We start from the raw sequence: 18,094 nt of genomic DNA on the forward strand, positions 1-18,094 counted from the left end.
GCTTACAAGGCGGTGTGTAGGAACCCATTTAAAAATAGGCTAGCATTTAAAATGGGCCAGATAGTAGATAAAGCTGCCTCTCTCCGGCAGAGTAATGAGCTAGGACCTGAACACACACACACACACAGCTGTGGAAATTGGATACTGGCAATCCTCAGATAATTATTTTTTAAGTTTACTTAAACTGCCAATACTTACATAGTCAAATGGTTACATGTAAATTTGATATGCTAATTAAGGTGTGTGCATATGAGCACACACGTCACCATGGTTACTTGCGTCTTGTAGTGTGTTATTTTGTATATACTGTATGTGTCTATATGGACTTCCGAGCATTATCCATGGTCAATATGGAGTAAAAGAGCATTACATGCATATACGGTGGCTGTGGAAGAAGACGTGAGCACATGACGCACAGTTCTCCCTTACTTTGGAAACCCACCGCGGTGCAGTGTATTTAAGTCAGCGGGCATTATATAACTCCAGCCCCCATGTAAATCCATGAAAGTGCTTTTGCACATCCAGTATGTGTGTGTTTGTGGCTGCACATGAAAACACAAAAGGTACTAAAAATATGCAAAATAAATAAATAAATCCATGCACGTCACAGATTGTATTCAGATTCAAACACACCAAACTGTTGTGTTTCAATGCGTTGGATAAACAACAACTAAATGAATGCTTTTTATGTTCAGCATTTTGTCCATCACTTACTGACAACACCAACGCATAGATGTACCCAGAAACAATAGTTGATTAAAAAGTTGTTAAATCCAATATACTTTCAAACAAATGAAGTACAATGGTGTGACTGTTTCTTTATTAGTATTATAATTGTATATAAAATATAAAATGTTCTCATTTCAGATGAAAAATGACAAAAAGCAATTTAGATTCACTTATCAAAGCAATTTTAAGGCCTAAAATAAGAGACTAGTGAACTAACTACAATAAATAAAACCTTTTATTTGTTTTATTTACTGAAAAACTCTTCACTCATGACTTTGACTACGTCATCTTTTCCTGGAGTGCGTCTCCCTTACTTTGATGTTCACACAGTAAATGTGGGTCTGTTATGTTTTTAACTCAGGGTTCACCAGTTTAATTACTGTTCTGTGATCAACCAAATGTCACATCTATTGGTCCTGTAAATACTCCACAATCAAAGCTAAAATGAAACTATGAATACGGGGAAGTGAGCACTTTTAAGTTGAAGCGGTGGTGAAAGATAATTGTCTCCGTCTAGTTTTGCTGTTAAAAAAAATAAATACAAGCTCTAATCCGAAGACAAAAAGCACTTCAGTGAGACGCACCTGAAGAGCATGTATCATGTGGGCAGTGTCGCTGTCCTGAAATCAAAAGCAAGACTAATGCTCACTAATGCAGACACATCCAGTGACTGATATGATTGGCTGAGTGTCATCATGTGGTCATTTAAGGCGCACGTAATTGATCTGCATTACTTGGCCCTATAGTGCCGTAATTATCAGTGATTTATGGTAATAGGTCTATGTCAGGAGGATATGGCGTCTGAGTCCACTGAGTGACCTGGGCCCTAAAGGATGTCTGAGTAATATATTATGTGCCATGTGACATATTTAGGACTTGCTCTCAACCAATTCATTCAGTTACTAATCTCCATCATGACTCGATCCCAAAGTCACCATTAGATGTGATAATTCATTGAATGCTTTTGGGGTTGTTTTTTTTTTGTTACATTTCTGTCTCAGAGATTAACACACAGTTACACAATTGTAGCACAAAGTTGCTACAATTACAAACTATCAGACCTGACTGAGGGATATACAGCGGCAGCGTGGGGGTAGACAGGAGGAAGACACATTTATTCCTTCAAACTGCTCAATTACCAGGTTGTTTAAGCAGTAGCAGAGACTAATATGGGTTCTTCTTTATGTTTTCAGTCATACTCTATTTGCAGCACAATGCTGCCATTGCCTTCATCTGTGTCGGCATGCAACAAATCACAAAGTCACAGTGTGTGTTTGAATGTAAGGGCCCTTTGTTTATATTTAAAAGTTACACGCTAAAGTTTTATTAGCTCTGTCGTGTGGTCAACCATTTGAAGCAATCATAAAATGTTTGACCTAAATGACTCGCATCACATGGACTACACGAGCGTTTGCTGAGCTGAGTGATATTGTCCCGCCTCGCTCGGAATGTGTGTTGTGGAAATGTGACGCGTGAACAAGGCAAACCAGTCCCGAGATTTGAACGTGTATATCAACAAAGCGCAGCACCAAAAACATGCAAATGTATACTTTGCCTGCAGGTCAAACAGTTGCTCTTGCATGAAGGTCTGCAAACAACCATCAACATCCTGACACCGTGCCAATAGCTTTATGTCACCCTGTCCATGAAGCACATCCCCTCTCTGTGGGCATGTATAATCTCTGAGTCGGGCCAAACATTAAGACAACGCCCACCCCACACCCACCCCACACACACACACACACACACACACACAGAGACTTAATGCCTCTGTTTTTGAGCCACATTTATCTCTTGAAAACAGATCAATAGAAAAAAACTCTGTCTATGTTGTTTATATGGAGCACATGCCTGATGCGTTTGCCCTGCAGCTCAACCGGGGTCAAACAGACGGTGAATCCTCAGTAGCATTCAGGACCATGGACTCACATGCACACTTAGACATTGTCTGTCTTCGGTGCTCAAGCACTGAACAAGTTTACAGACTGCAGTGCAAATAAATTAGGAGTTATCCATCAAGTCATCTCCTGGGAACCCAAAGCACCGCGGATAATATGTGTGTTTTCAATGATTATTTGTTTTATTTTAAGGGACTAGACCTCTTTAAAAGGAAGACTCTGATTTATGAATAACTTATTCATTGTATTCATTTATTTGATGCGTTTCATTTGTAGGATTTTAACAGCTACAATTACAAGTCTAATTCATTCATTCATTAATCATGTCTACAAGTATAATGCCGCCCTATACGGCAGTGTAAAACAAACGTAGGCCACATAAGTCACAGTAGGCTACAGAGGCTATTGGGTACACACTCCTGAGATATTGCTTCTCTCTGCTCTGTATCCATGTAGCAGACAGATTGACTGACACTGATATCCATTACTTAACCACCGAGGGCCATTGTGCAGGCAAAAGCACATAAATCACGTATCATTACCTGCTGCATGTTGCTGCCCATTTGTCCCATCAAGTCACTGTGCACTTGATCAAAGTATTATTCTATTTATGATGAATTCACAGGGGCCAACGATGAGCCTGTGTGTTGTTGTTTTGTCAGGTCCAACTCTAGAAGCTCTGTGAGGCACAAGATGTGGAGTAGAGCAAGAACGGGACAGCAGAAACATGGGGTCATGCCTCCCCCTATAGGGCAAGAAGTGCAAAGCCAAGTGTACAGTCAAGGGAGAGCCTCTGTTCTTTTTACTCAGCAACCCTCTCATAGGGATGTCTGTGAAGTCTTATCCATGCTGGTAAGCCCAGACAGCCATTGGCAGTTAATACACTCAAGACTTAACAAGCAGGAAATATACACAAGTGGTTTTCAGTAGAGACAGAAATTATGCTCGTGATGGGTGGAAATGAAGAGAGTCCGGTTCAAGGGGACGCTAAAGTTAGTTTGATCGACCATCAGTAGGAATCTGGCAGAAGTGAGTGTACGGGATGCAGCTCGAGGGTGTTTTTTATCCTGCTGTGGGCCTCAGACATCAGCCTGATGAGGAGTAATGATCCCCCCCCCCCCACAGACACACACTCACACACACACACGCACATCACCATCCACCCCCACCCCACCTGGCTCGACTGCAATAAATTAGTGCATCAAATTCTTAAATGCTGCCTACAGCTGCCAGACATTCAAGGAAAGAGCCAGACGAACCAAAAGAGGTTTTGTTTTTTTTTTGTGGACGTCTAGTAATGACAGTGAAAGATGTACGGGGGTTATGTGCAGATTACAACCAAAACAGTGAAATATGTTAGTGAGGAGAATAGAAATGATGCAGCATGTGTGGAAGAAACTTGACTTCTCTGCACACTGGGTTCTCTCAAAGATAGCAGGAATTTGAGCCACATGTTGGACAGCTTTGTGCTTTTATTATTCCTGAACGGAGCCTCAGTCAGGTACCACTTCCTCCCTGCAACAAAGTAGGGTTGGGAGGTTAGGCAGGTTGCCATTAAGCAATCGTTCCCCTTAATACTGTCTCAATCCCATTCACAATTCAGGAGTGGAGGATCCAGGCTTTGTGTTTGCTCCATCGCCTCCCTGACATTAAGACTCTTGAGACGTCATTATGTCTCGAAAAGCAGCTCAACTAAGAGGCCGTTTCTGCCACAGTCAGGTGTGCATTAGGTGCCGCCACGGAATTGGAACAAACTCTCAGAGCATGTAGGGTCCATGACTGCCACCAGTGCCAGGCTGGCTTTGGTAGATCACATTTTTGCCAACGTCTCGTCAGGATGACTCAGCTTGGAAACAAACTCAATGGGTATCATTCTGACTGCGGAATTAGGTCAGACTCCTCTGTGCTGAATCAAATCCATGTGTAGGTGCGCCAAGATTGCTTCTGAGAGATCTGATTTGCTTCTAATGTTGGCCGTAAGAACAGTTGAGACACTCAAAATGAATGAAGAATGCAAAAATGCAAAAAAAAAACACTAAACCCCCCCGCCTTTAAAGCTGTGATGAGCATCAAATATTCGCATCACAGGGAAGCTTCTCAGAGGGTGGCTTGCCGAGCACCTGACAGATTGGCAGTGACATTAAGACATGTAAATGAGAAATTGTGCAGTTTCTAGGAAGCATTAGCTGTAGAAAATATGTGGAAAAAAAATACTGATATGAACAGAAGCACAGAGAAAACCATTTTTTTTTTTAAGTGATTAAGATCAGCCACTTGCTGCCTATTCCACCACAACTAGAAGATTTCAGGGGTGTTACATCAATACATGAGAGAGATAGAGAGGGGAGTTTTCTATGAGGGGAGCAGAATTTACTGCTCTTATGCTTCATCAGTGTGCTGCAGTGGTGGCTGTAAATCTGCAGATTGATCAAACTGCAGAGCCAAAGGGATCCAAAGCCTTATCTCAGAATAAGGGCTCAGCAAAGTCACTGTTGGTTTGAATGATGGCAGTGGCTGCCTGACTTCTACCTGGATCATTCTGCTTGTATACACAACCTGCACATAATCTCTCTGCTCCAAACACACATGTAAACATAAACATTCACACCAACTTAAGGGAAAAAAAAAAAAAAAGAAGCGGATAAGGCTGAGAAAGCTCATTTGTACTCTCAGAGCAGATTCACATCCAGACACATACTCCTCTCCTTCCATACAGCATTCTCGCCCGCGGCACAACACTATACTTCATTACAACTTCTACAGGTAAAGAATGACCTCATCCTGGTCAAATCCATATCTTCCTGTCAGCCCACAATCCTTGTCTGCCAAAAGACAATAAGCCATCCACTCAACCGTGTGTGTTGTGAAGGGAGAATTACCTTTATTGGACGTCTGAAGCCTGAAGGCTGCAGAGACAGACAGACCTGGATTGCCTACTGGGCTCTGAGAGGGCAGCTCTCTTGTTAATGTTGCAGCCGCCTTTGCCTTCAGAAACACATAAGGTACCGATTCCACGTAGCAGATGCTGGGGGAGGAACAAGGAGAGCATGCTCGGAGACAAGAAAGTTGGAGGATTTTGCACATTTTGAAGTTTTACCCTGCTTACCTGGCAGAGACCCCCAAATAGCTCAGCAGGATCGCCGTAGAAGCTAGTTCCTATTTTGAGACAAAAGACCCGCAGAAGACTAACTTTAGCTGATGTACACGTTGTTTAAATAGTTTCACCTCTTATGTCACTCTCACTCCAGATAAAAAAAAAAAGCCTTCCTGATATTGTTTTCTTAAACAAGTGGCTCAGATATGTGGTCTTCATCAGCTTTTTCAATTAATGCTAGACTAAGCCAGTAATCGTTTTCCATGATCTTAATTAAATTTGTACTGTAATCTTAGTTCTTTTATCATGCAGTGGAGATCTCTCTTAAGGAAAAAAAAAAAAAAAGGCCTCCCTGAGGAGAAGTATATTCCATGCAGCCTACCTCTGCTTTACTATACGACATAATGTGTAGCTAGAGTACAGCTCAAAAACTGTGTCTATTCCAATTTTTAATGTGTGCAGAATGATATAATAATAATGGTAATTCTTATGTCAGACTGTTTTTTTAAAGCCAAATCAAGCACAATCAGAAATGAATGCCATCGCAGAAATAATGTCAGGCGACCATGGAACACAATTTTCAAATTCACCTAACACATTGCAGGGCTGTCCCGGCCAGATTTACAGCGATACATGAACAGTATCCTCGGGACACCCACTGCGGCTCTCGTTCGCAACGTCTTCCCCAAATCAGCGAGCTCCGAAAGGGGCAGACAGTCGCCTTTCTTGTGGTGTGAGTGGTGACCATAACTCTTTCCAGATGCACTGCGAGAAAAAGGAGAAGCGGTGGTGAGCGGCAAGGAAAAAGTGAGAAAGGAGTGAGAAATGGGGGGGGGGGAGAAAGAGAGAGCGAGAGAGAGGGAGACAAAGCCATAAATCACACCAAGCCAAGGTCTGTTCATATAAGCACATCCTTAGCAGACATGGGAAATAGACAGGGAGAGGGGTGGCTGGAAATCAAGAGGAGAGAGGCCAGGCCTGAATTTTTGGATGCATATATGATATTGCACCATCAATGCAGCATCTGTCTAAATGATGACCTGCAGGGCAGTTTTAAACTCCCACACTCCATATTTCTTCCCTGATGTTTTCTGTTTACGTTCCAGCATATTCCTGGGACAGAAAAGGAAGAGATAGGTCACAGTTGTGTTTTCCTTGCATGTCAGCCACGTGATGGTCATTTAGATAAATGTGTGTATTATCTACGATGGGAGGCGACTTTCTGAGACGACGTGAGTTTCTCAAGACCCTCAACCCCATCGCTGCGATGAACGGTCTCCTTGTCTGAGAGGGAAACGCAGTATGAGGTCTCCCAAAGACATCTGTTGGAAAAAGAGGCTGTGTCAAAATGAAGCATGACAAAGTCAGGAAAATGCCAAGAAGGGAGGGGATAAAGGAATTAGGCCTGGATTGGGTGAAGATCCGTAGGCGGATTTTCAATGTTTGTTAGGGTTGACATGTTCTCTATGATCTCTGGTGAGCCAAGAACCCACTGACTGCTGAAGTGAACATACATCACGGCAGCTTTCCTTTCTTTTGTGTCTTCCTCTCTCGGTCTGTGACTTATAATATTCCTCTTTTCAAAGCAGCGGTTCGGCGGACCATTTTTCAAATTAGACACCGTGTTGCCGATGACCGTTTGTTGGCAGGACATGTGACGGTAAAAAAAGGAGGAAAGGAGCAGGGAAAAAAATAAACAGAGGACAAGTAAGAGGTAAATATTATGACCGGTGACTTTCTGGTTTGTGTTCCTGCGTCAATTGGCACCCCATATTATTGTTAGGGTTTCGGAAAGCTCGGACCTGTTATTTAGTCCCTCCACACGCCTCCGCTTTCCTATTTTAGTTTCAGACAGCGTTTGTGTCAGTTGAAGGGGTTTGTGCTCAGGTTGTAGACTTTCCTCTGCCGAGCTGAGAAAAATAATCATTCTGTATCTTTATAATGAACACGGGTTTGCTGATTCACTGCCACTGTTTGGGAGTTATTGTCAACAGCAATACCATTTTTTTTTTGAGAACAATGGAGGTGTGTAGGGTAGACTATCTCACATTCAATGATTGGAATTGGAGGGTAACCAGACATGCAAGTACATTATTTTGTTGCCATGGATAAGACTACGTGTGTTGCACTGTTAGTTCGTACAAGCAGAAGCTCTGTAAATGTCTCAGAGTAGAACTGCTTTGTTACAGGTCACTATGTATGTTATACAGTTCATTGTGTGTTTGTGTGAATGACTTATATTCTTTTTTCCAGTACAGCAAAACTTTCCATGCAAAATGACTTCACCACTGTAATTAACATGAAAACATGCCACCATAAAAAAATCATTGAAACACCCAAAACACAAGAGCTGATACATACAGTGTGACTATGAATATTATTGTGCTTGATATATAAAAGTATGATGCCTTTTCCTCCACTTTTACTGTCAAATATTTACAGTATGTGGGATATTTATATTAAAACATAACCAACATAGTTTTTTTGGCAGCAGGAAAAAAAAACATTTTACAAGCAGCAGCTTTTGGATTAGTTTTTTTTTTTTTTTTTTTTTTTCCACCAGTCTAAGAAGAAAGTGGGCTTTTAGGGAGAGCTGGACTCATTTGATTCATTCGGCACTTCTATTGAACTGAATAACAGGTAGTCGGAGATAAATACGGACTACAGGAACTATAAATCATGCAAAGCTACTGGTCGACTTCCAAAACTAAAATGGAACGGAAAAAGCAGAAATTATCATAATAGGCCCCCCTCTCACTATGTTTCTGTACATATTGAAATAGTCTTGAATTAGTAATAAAGTCACAATCCTAAGTACATTTTAAAAAGGTAATTGGGTGACAAGTGAAAGTGAAAAACTATATGTATATATATATATATTCTACAGCTCGCACAAATTCCAAATGAGTCCAAACGGCTCAGAGGAGATGGATGACAGTATGAGCTTATTGGAATATGTCATACAGATTGTGAGTGACATGGGAGTTGTTGGCAGCAGCCTGAGGAAATCTTAGCGATGGTCTTTCACCAAGACACGGTAACAACCCGGAGCTTTCTCTTTCCACCATTGACGCTCGCTGACAAAGTTAAAGGAATAGAGGAATTATGAGTCAACACATTGGTGGAGACCTTGATGGACTCCCAGTAGGTGTTCTGACTAGCAGTGACCTCCTTGAGTTAGAGAGTAAAGACAAAAATAGATCATTTGTTTAATGTTGAAATAATGCATACAACTTTTTTCATCTGTCATCGGAGGGAGGGAGAGAGAGAGAGAGAGAAAAAAAAAAGGTGAAATCCATCTCCTCGCGCCAGATGGTTCTGTGGCTGCTCTCCCACTCCCAGCAACTCCCTTTACCTGCCCACACTTTCCTCTGCTCTCCTTCACATGTCACTTTGTTTGATACACATAAGTGAGGGCCAGGGAGGAGCGCAGACAGAAAACTGGCCGTGTGAGAAGTTTGCTTTATTATAGATTTTGTTCTAATCCAAAATCTATGCTCAGTAAAAAAAAAAAAAAAAAAAAATGGCCAAAATCCACACATTGCCATTCCATTCCAATGAGCAGGTCTTTGAGGTCATCAGCCAGTGGAACATAGAATATGAGAACAGTATTTTACAGGTAGACACTTGCAGCAGTATCCTAGTATGGAAACTCCTTTAAATGTGATCAGGGTCGGCCTTGTTTTTGTCCGAATCCTTCTACATCTCCCTGGAAAGCAATGAATCATTGACTTAATAAAGCCATAAAAACAAGTCATTAGCAGTGATTGGGGGCATGGTTGTTGGAGTGATTCCCTTTGATTTCATACCCTTTAAATGTGGCACCGCTGCCTTTGTGTGAACATCCACAGCGCCCCCTGTTAAAGCTGTCAGATCCCCCTGGAACATTAATCTTCCACCGTGATCAAAGCCATGAACCCATGCCTTTGACATTCCCAATCTCATTTTCCCGCACATCTGCCTGTGTGATCCACACGTGACCACACTGAAGGCCAGTGAAAGTAAAAGTATCGGCGGAGTCCTTTAAAGAAATGCAACACAAGACAGCCCACAATATCCTCCGTTTAAAGCTCAACTAGGCATCATTCAATGGTAGTGAAGTGAAGAGGATGTCCTGGCATAAGGAAACACTTTCCTATAATCTAATTAAAAAGATAACAATTAATCAGATTAGGTTTCTCACTTAGCCAATCTCGGCGATCACACAATTAACTTAAGACTTTTGCTCCCTTTGCAATTAATCAGAGTATGCCCAAAGGAAAAAAAACAAAAAAATAAAAAAACAGTAAAATGGACTGAAATATGCCTGATATTTATTTTCTCTCTTGTAATACTCATGTCAACTCAGATTACCGATGTCATTTACGAGCAATATAAAATGCATTGTACCGTGATTTATGAGGACATGGAGTCGTTCGCTCTGCAATCTTTATTTCATTTCATTCTCGTTAACATTTGCAGAACGTTTTGACATTAAAGTACTAGTTTGTTGCAGAAAAATATTGGGTGTAGAGTACAGTCTCCGGATGTTGTCTGCACGGCCGCTGAGCTTTACAAGGCAATTTTTGCAACTGAGCCAATGCGGGACAGAAAACCCAATGACTGCTTCTACAGTACGATTAAGTTGTAGTTCAACTGTATCGTGATCTTTAAAGTCCAACACAAGAGGACTGAACTTCCACGCCTAGCCTTAAAAAAATACAAAAAAAAAACAATAAGAGGTGTATGATGTTCTTTGCAACTTTTTTGAAAAACATTTTTTAATAAAACAGCAAATCATGCAGGGGTTGGAGGGTGCACCTAGGTTACCATTATTTTCCTCACATACAGAGGAAAACAGTGGTAACGTTCACAGCACTGTGCCTCGTCCAAGAGGTCACCCACCAAGAACATTTGTATTGTGTTTAATAGAATAGGCTGCTGTGCTGTGCTGTGCTGTGCTTGTGTGTTTAAAGAGAATCTCCAGAATAACGCCAGCATCCATAAAATAGACGGTGTTTGCACCTAAGATTTCGTTTGAATGCACGTACGTGACAGTATTATCAGCAATGCTGGAAAAGCAGCTGCATGATGTTTGCAAATATTCGCCAGAACACAACACACACACATGCACACACACAGGTAATCTTGGAGCTGACCTTGTGACCACTGCTCGGCTAGATAAAGGAGATTATCCGAACGGTGGTAAGATGGGCCTATTGTGTGTGTGTGTGTAATTATCTTATCTATCTTTGTGGGGACTTTTTGTCTGGGCCGCACAACTGTAAAGGTCTTTTTCAGGGTTAAAGGAATACTTCACCGATTTGCATTTAGCTTTGTATTAATAGAATAGGGGTAGTATTTTTGAAAAATTGTGCTTCCCAACCTCAGTGACACTTGGTCCGAGGCTGGAAACTGCAACGCTAATTCCACACTTTTTAGACCCACTCGTAGGGGGACGGGACCTCATTCCCAGAATGTAAACAGTATCCGCCATCTTTGCTAACGGTTACGCTAACAGGACCAAGTGTCACTGGTGGGCACAAAGAAAAGAATGAAGATATTTCTAGCTCAGGGGAAACTGAGGTTGAGAAGCACAATTTTTCAAAAATACTACCGTAGTAATTCTAGTAATACAAAGCTAAATGCAAATCGATGAAGTATTCCTTTCAGACCTAGCTTTAGGGTTGGGGTTGGGTTTAGAGTTAGGAAATGCATTAAATCTATGGTGTCTTCACTAAGGTATAAAAACACATTTGTGTGTGCTTTCTGTGACAATCTACACGTGCACTTACTGTGTGCAGTGGGTTAGGGTTGCAGTGCATGTGTTGGGGGTTGTGTATCGACTTGTGTCACATCATTCCAAGCAACACAGATGGGGGATTATCTGGATTTTCTCAGTGCGACTTTCAACATAGATGCGGAGAAATTCTGCTAAGTCGCCTTCACTCTCTGACCTCAGGGCCAAGGCTTCTTGACGCCTGGTTCAGTGGCCCCGCCTGAGGGTTCTCATGGACAGTCTGCTCCTTAATTTGTAAGCAATGTCTCCTCAGGGTGGTTCTTTTTGGCTGTTAGCCTTTCAGGACAAAGTCAGGTTGGATGCAAACAGGCATCATTACCAAGAGGCATCATTGTGACTTTAAAAGGAAAGTAGACGCATAATGTCACATTTTCCAAAATAAATTGACAATAAACTTTGATAATAGCAGCCTCGAAGTAGCCATGGTACTTACTCAGCGTGTACAAATTAGGCTTGAACTCGACATCTGTGAAACTCTCCGTTTTTCATTTAAATGTGAGGTAATTTTCATTGAGAAAAACTATCAATCCAAGCAGCAGCTGCGTCAGTAGAGTAAATCCTCCCAAGGTCTTCCAGACACATTCCGTAAAGTGAAAGAGGGCGAGACATCCAGAGTCCGAAGCATCGTTTATAAATTGTTGAGAAGGAACTGAAATGAGTGTCGGGCTTTATTAAGAAGACTCTCAGATTGACTTCCTGTCAGCGAGCTTCCATACGGATGAAATCAATGTGAGTGGGATGGGAAGTAGAGATGGAGAAAGTAGGAGAATGGAGTGAAAGATCTTTCCATCCTTGGAGTTACTTCTCGTTGCCTGCGGGCCCAGGCTGCTCAGCAAACTGTCTTCTGCTTAAGTAATTAAGACATTACTGGAAGGTCTCTCAATCCATATTTGATGAAGACCAAAGACGCAATTAAGACAGGCCCTTCTGTGAAGACTGGTTGATATTTCCCACACAGTGTGATGAGTAGAGGGTCAGTCAGCTGGCATCTTCCTCTGCAGAAGACCCTTTAACCCCTGCCTAGGCTGGTGAATCCCTATCGGGAGTTGAATATGGATGGTCTACATCTCCTTGTTAATGAATTAAATGAGCAATTTAGGTCTCCACTCCTCCCAGAGGAGTTGATTTCATCTCCTTAACAACTGGCCCCCATGAACCTGCCTCAGCATTGCCGCATTTCATTGTAAATTATACCTTCGGGGAAGCTTATTAACAGTGGCTTGAAGTGGAAGGTGGAGAGGAGAAAATGCCTGAGGTTAGAATTTGCCTAATTGTTAATATAACACACAACTAATGGTGAGGAAGAAATCTGTATGTTGTTATTGACCTTTTCTTTCTTTTTTTTCCCCCCACACAGACATATAAAAGTTTCTGAGACACCAGTGATTTTTAAATTTGAACTTAATCTGCTCAGTATGTCAGCAATTAACTTCTGATCAACTCACTATTTCTGAGCAGACAAAAAAAAAGATTTTCAAATGACATTTGAGGAACTTCAGAAAAAAAAATCATCTTTAATAGAGATGAGAATACAAAGCTTTGGAGCGAGTAATTGGATAAAACTTTGCTGCATGTAGAGCTTCTCGGGCCTCACTTCATTTTACGATAATGATAATTGAAAGATGGGGGAGGAAAGACTAAATTACATAGCTGGATTAACAAAATGCCCATGCCGGGTGCTAAATTCACTCTTGTTACACTTGTGCAATAGCAGTTCGCAGCACCAGGCCTCTGGTTATAGCACACTGACTCGATTACTGCCTCTCTTAATCAAATTCTTCCTCCTCAATTGCATTTGCAGTGGTTTAAAATGTGTTTCTCTTCTCGCACTATTAAAATTTCTCCCCTTAGGTCAGGATATGCTTCAGCTCTCAAACAAAGTACCTTTAGTGATTCAGGCCAAAGGAAATTCCTAAATATTCTCATGTTTATGACCTCAGAAATCATTTTTTTCCCCTTCATAATAACACATAACACCTGGCAAAACTTGTGCGATATTTTGATATGCTGCTAGTAGGCTACTGTTAATGAATATGCATATTTGGTTAGCTTATTTCAAAATACACAATAAATAATTCAGTTTCATAGAATTCATTTCATGAATTTGAAATGACTATTGCACTATTATACACATGTAATTGTAAACCCGCAGTAAGAATCGTAGACCAATTTTTTTCCTGAGTTTAATCATTTAAAAATTATAAATTATAAATATAATTTTTTTTTTTTCCAGACTTTTTTTTAGCTTTTTAGAAGGTGCTGGACACTAATTGTCTTTAGAAATATGGCTTTTAACCCATGAGTAAACAAGTACAGGTGCTGGAAAGGAGCTGAAAACCATGCTGTTGATTAACAAAGAGTGCATTCACGGCCCTAGGACTTGTAAATTTAATGAGGAGAAAAAAAAAAGACATCTACGGCTACTCAAGAAATGAATTATGACTGCTGACACTGACCACTGTTTCACTCGAAGCCATCATGTTCACAGCACAGGCTGTGAGTATCAGGTCTGAATGTCTGCCATGTCATGCATGTGACAACATTAAGGAGACCCACGGAGAGCTGCTCTTGCTAAGTGTTACTGCTTTGTTGTGCTGCTTGTACGCTCACTGACCTGAACCAAAGGGTCCCGCTCATAGGAAAGCGAACCAGGCATCAACACCCCCCCTCCCCCCAAAATCACACGCCCACAGAGCGTCTGCAATCATAGAAAACACACACACACACACACACATCAACTGTCATATGGGCTGGAAAACTGAAATGTGAATGATGTGATTGAAGGTCTAAAACTGAAATGAAAAGGTTTGAAATATTGAGTGAGTATACTTATACAAAGTGGATGAGTCTCAATAGCTTATTGAAAGGAAACAATGGTGGGTTTATTCAAATCCACAGTTCAGTTTTTCATGTTTTTCTCTGACAATGACAGCGCTGACTTCTCAAAGACTCGAGCAAGTAAGAGAAGAGGAGCAGAGACAGGGGCAGACAGGGAGAAATTTGGCAGCTGTACAGTTTAAGGGCCAGATGACTTAGAGGTCTAATATCAGCCGTTATTGCTACTCCTATTCTTGAGTTTCCTAATTTCTCCCTAATGGAATCCTCACCCATCACTGAGCACCGCCTCTCTCGACCAATCATTAGGAGGATCATATCTGTCAACCCCCTATCAGATATGAGAAAAAATAGGAATTTTCTGATGACAAATCAGATAGGATTATTTGAAAGGAGTTCATAAGTTATAAAATGTCCATCAAGGCACCACAGCTTCAGTTAGCAGTTCACTTAGTTTAACCCTTCTGTGACCAATCCTGTCGCTCCGTAACTAGCCTGTTTGTGATATCTAGAAAATTCCCAAACTCTGGACTGGCGATCTGCCAAGGGTGTACCACGCCTTTGGCCCTATAACAGCTGAGATTGGCACAGGACCCCGTGCGACCCTCATGTGGAGGATAAAGCAGTAGAAGATTAACGGATGGATACCGGAAAGCAGAGAATCAGAGCTTTGCGCCCATATACTTGTCATTACGGTAGCCCTCAGGACTTCCGCCAAATGACCGTCCAATCACAGACAAGCTTCACCTGTGCATCACATGTTTGTGACTTCAGCTTCTCAGTACCTAACCGTTTAGGAACTACGTTGAAAGAGAAAGTCGTCTTGAATAAAGGGCCGACAGGGACAGAAGCACTCACTCATTGAACAGTTTTTTGATTATCATGACGAGGGTCAACATCTTTTTAAGTATACTTTATCTCAAACCTTTGAAAGTACATGGTCCTTAGGCTTCTTAAACAAAAGATGGTAACATTAAGTTATTATGTACACAAACAGTGGGCACATCCGCCATAATTCAGTGCACCGATTTCAGTTTGTGTTGCCAGACCCGTGTTGATACAGCTTTTAAAGGCTGGATTGTTTGTCATCCTACTGAGAGGCGGCATTAATGCAAAATTATAAATTTCACACACAAGTCCTCATCTATTATAAGGCGTTATGTTTAATGTGTCTGCAACACTCTTGATAAAAGCATTAACTAAATGGCTCTCATCTAGTGACACTCATAAAGCTCCGTGGGCAGAGCTAAACACACACCAGTGTGTAAATACTGACATGTGATACACGACTAAGTATATCACCATCTTCATTATTCATTCATTAAACCAGGGATATTTAATCAATTCCCAGGACGAGGCCCTTGCAATAAAAGATGAGCTAACGCAAGGTGCTTGTTTACACAAAGGCTCCGCCTCTTTACTCCTCGTGACAGATCATGCCAGGAAGCTCTTAACGTGATTATAAATCCATAGTAAATGAGCACATAAAACACAGCTGGGATTATCAACATGTACCTAGGGTTCCTGTTGTTGGCTGCAAAGAAACACGGAGCCAGATTTTTGGGCTGTGGCCACCTCACTTTCTGTCATTTTTCCTTTCTTCCCATCAGTGTGGAGACAGCAGACCAAAGCTTCCGTGGTAAGATATAATGTTAGATGAATCTGTCATGCTGTAAACCTGTTATAAAGTTTTAAAAGGCCCTTGTGGGACCGGTGAAGTGAAAAAAGGCAGAGGTAAGACACCGAATAAGAGACAACCTGCCAATGAAACTGAAAGAGACACTTTCTTTCTTCCACTTGATTTCCTCGTGCTTTCCAGATCCATACAGCACCGGTGAGATTTTTTGCCATTGTCATCTTTACCTGGCAAGGGTCAGTGGCATTCACATTCAAGTCTTGGACATAGAAGAAGAGGAGGACAAATGGCAGTGGGTTGGAAAGTGAAAGGTCGGTAAGCGAAAAGCAGAATGACACAGGAAACATAACCAGACATTTGTGCAAATCAGCGCAGGACCCTGAGGCATTGTGCTACAGCCCAGCTTGACCAAATGGCCCCTTTGTAGCCTGGACATGGTCTTCTTTCACAGACTTTATTCAGGTGTTCAGTTTCAGGTCTGTGGATGAAGGGAAAGCCTGGTAGTCATAGTTACTAAGTACAAAGGTTTTCAGCAACGGGTTGGTTACATCTAAATATCCAGATCTGCTGTTGCACAAGACTGTGGTTAAAGCCCAAGTATAGTGGGTTTATTCATCATCTTCGGATCGCAATAAACCAAAACAGAGAAAGCTGTTAGTGGAGAATTAATTACCCTTTTCCAAAGTGACTGCAAGTGTGGCAACCTGTTCTTTATGCATTGCTGTATTTATGCCCCGGCTACAAATGTATCTTCATTTTTTAATTGAGCGACTGTTTGCCAAAGACTAATCTCCCGGGCTTGTTTACACAACAGTCCTGAACGACGCTGCAAATTAAAGACTTATCTTAATCCTTCACTTCCTAAAACATTAGCCTGATAGATCTCGACAATCCAGGTTCAGTGTTTTCTGTTTGTGTGGAAGAAGAGTAAAAGAGATACTTAAAAACAAACTGGAATTAAAGCTAGTCTTAAAACATGCATGTACACCAAAGACAGTGAAGTCATTGTGGGAGAAGGCGGGTTGCAACATGAGTGAGAACACTTAAGCTATACAAGATTGCCTCCAAGTAGATCCGTGGATGCTTAGAAAAAAAACAATAGGCTGAGTGCTTTATGTAGCAATTTTATGCTACAGTGAAACACGCATCAATACCTGTGTCTCAGGTGTAACTTTTTCCTTTGACAAGCTATGAACACCTGTCTCTCTAATCCTACCAATTAACCTGGAGACTAGCTACCATCTTGGGTTACCTCCAACATAGCTTGGCCATCCTTTCTTCTGGCGCGTCAGTCTGTGCAATCATTTAATCACAGTAACCAAATCCCCCAACTTCAATCCACTGCCTGAGCTGAAAAAGGGACAGGCGTGTCTGGGAAGGAAACAGATCCTGCCTTTATGTCTGCCAGCACTATGCCAGGCCCTCCACCACCACCACAGCAACCACCTTTCTTTTTCTTGAGATGCACAGCACTGTCTGGTTTACCCACTGTGCGAATCAGTAGTCCAGTCACAGTGTAGTAGAAGGAATTATGTGGGGCAGGTATTAAGCCGTGATTTGTTTATCTAAGATTGAAACCAGACAAGTGCCTGGAGCCTGGAGTGAGATTTGACTTTCCCCTCGTTTAACCAACAGCCTTACACAGCACTTCACTTGTTCCGAACAGGGCCATGTCCACAAAGACAACAGTCATTCATATCGATCTCTGGGATATCATCTTTAAACGACACCCCAAGGTTCACACTGGGAATGGACAAGGTTGGGAGCAGAACAATAGGAGAACAGTGTAGTTAAATACAAGGCCAGTGGCTATACATGCCAGATAAAGTGTTCGACTGCTCCTTATCTCTGTGCCTTTGGGCAGTAATGATTAGCCACAACACCATAGCTGTCCTTTGCTTGATTCCACAGATGCCATAGTAACACTTGCGAGATATACACTGAAAGACGATGAAGAACAGATGAAGAAGGCAGCAGGTTAAAAGGTCTTGTGGGAATGGCTATTACACGGCATGGCAGTGCAGTCTTGCTATATAAGGGCCACTGCTGGTAAGTCTATATTCTCTTATTTTGATCAGCTTAGAAAATGTATTGTGAGGGGAAAGATAGACGGGAAGTAAAAC

At 41.7% G+C, this 18,094-nt stretch overlaps 1 long non-coding RNA gene across 2 annotated transcripts in view; it reads right to left on the reverse strand.

Annotated features, from left to right (window-relative positions):
* Positions 1-3,816: 3,816 nt before the first annotated feature.
* LOC131465923 (uncharacterized) overlaps positions 3,817-18,094 on the reverse strand; it is a 49,360-nt gene continuing 35,082 nt past the window's right edge. For both annotated transcript variants that reach the window (XR_009241353.1, XR_009241354.1), the window contains exons 3-6: positions 6,312-6,486; positions 5,734-5,783; positions 5,507-5,652; positions 3,817-4,142 (exon numbers count right to left, since the gene is read on the reverse strand). This is a non-coding gene — a long non-coding RNA (uncharacterized LOC131465923). The remainder of the gene's footprint in view (positions 4,143-5,506; positions 5,653-5,733; positions 5,784-6,311; positions 6,487-18,094) is intronic.

The sequence above is a fragment of the Solea solea genome, chromosome 9 (assembly GCF_958295425.1).
Source record: "Solea solea chromosome 9, fSolSol10.1, whole genome shotgun sequence".
Classification (NCBI taxonomy): Eukaryota; Metazoa; Chordata; class Actinopteri; order Pleuronectiformes; family Soleidae; genus Solea; species Solea solea.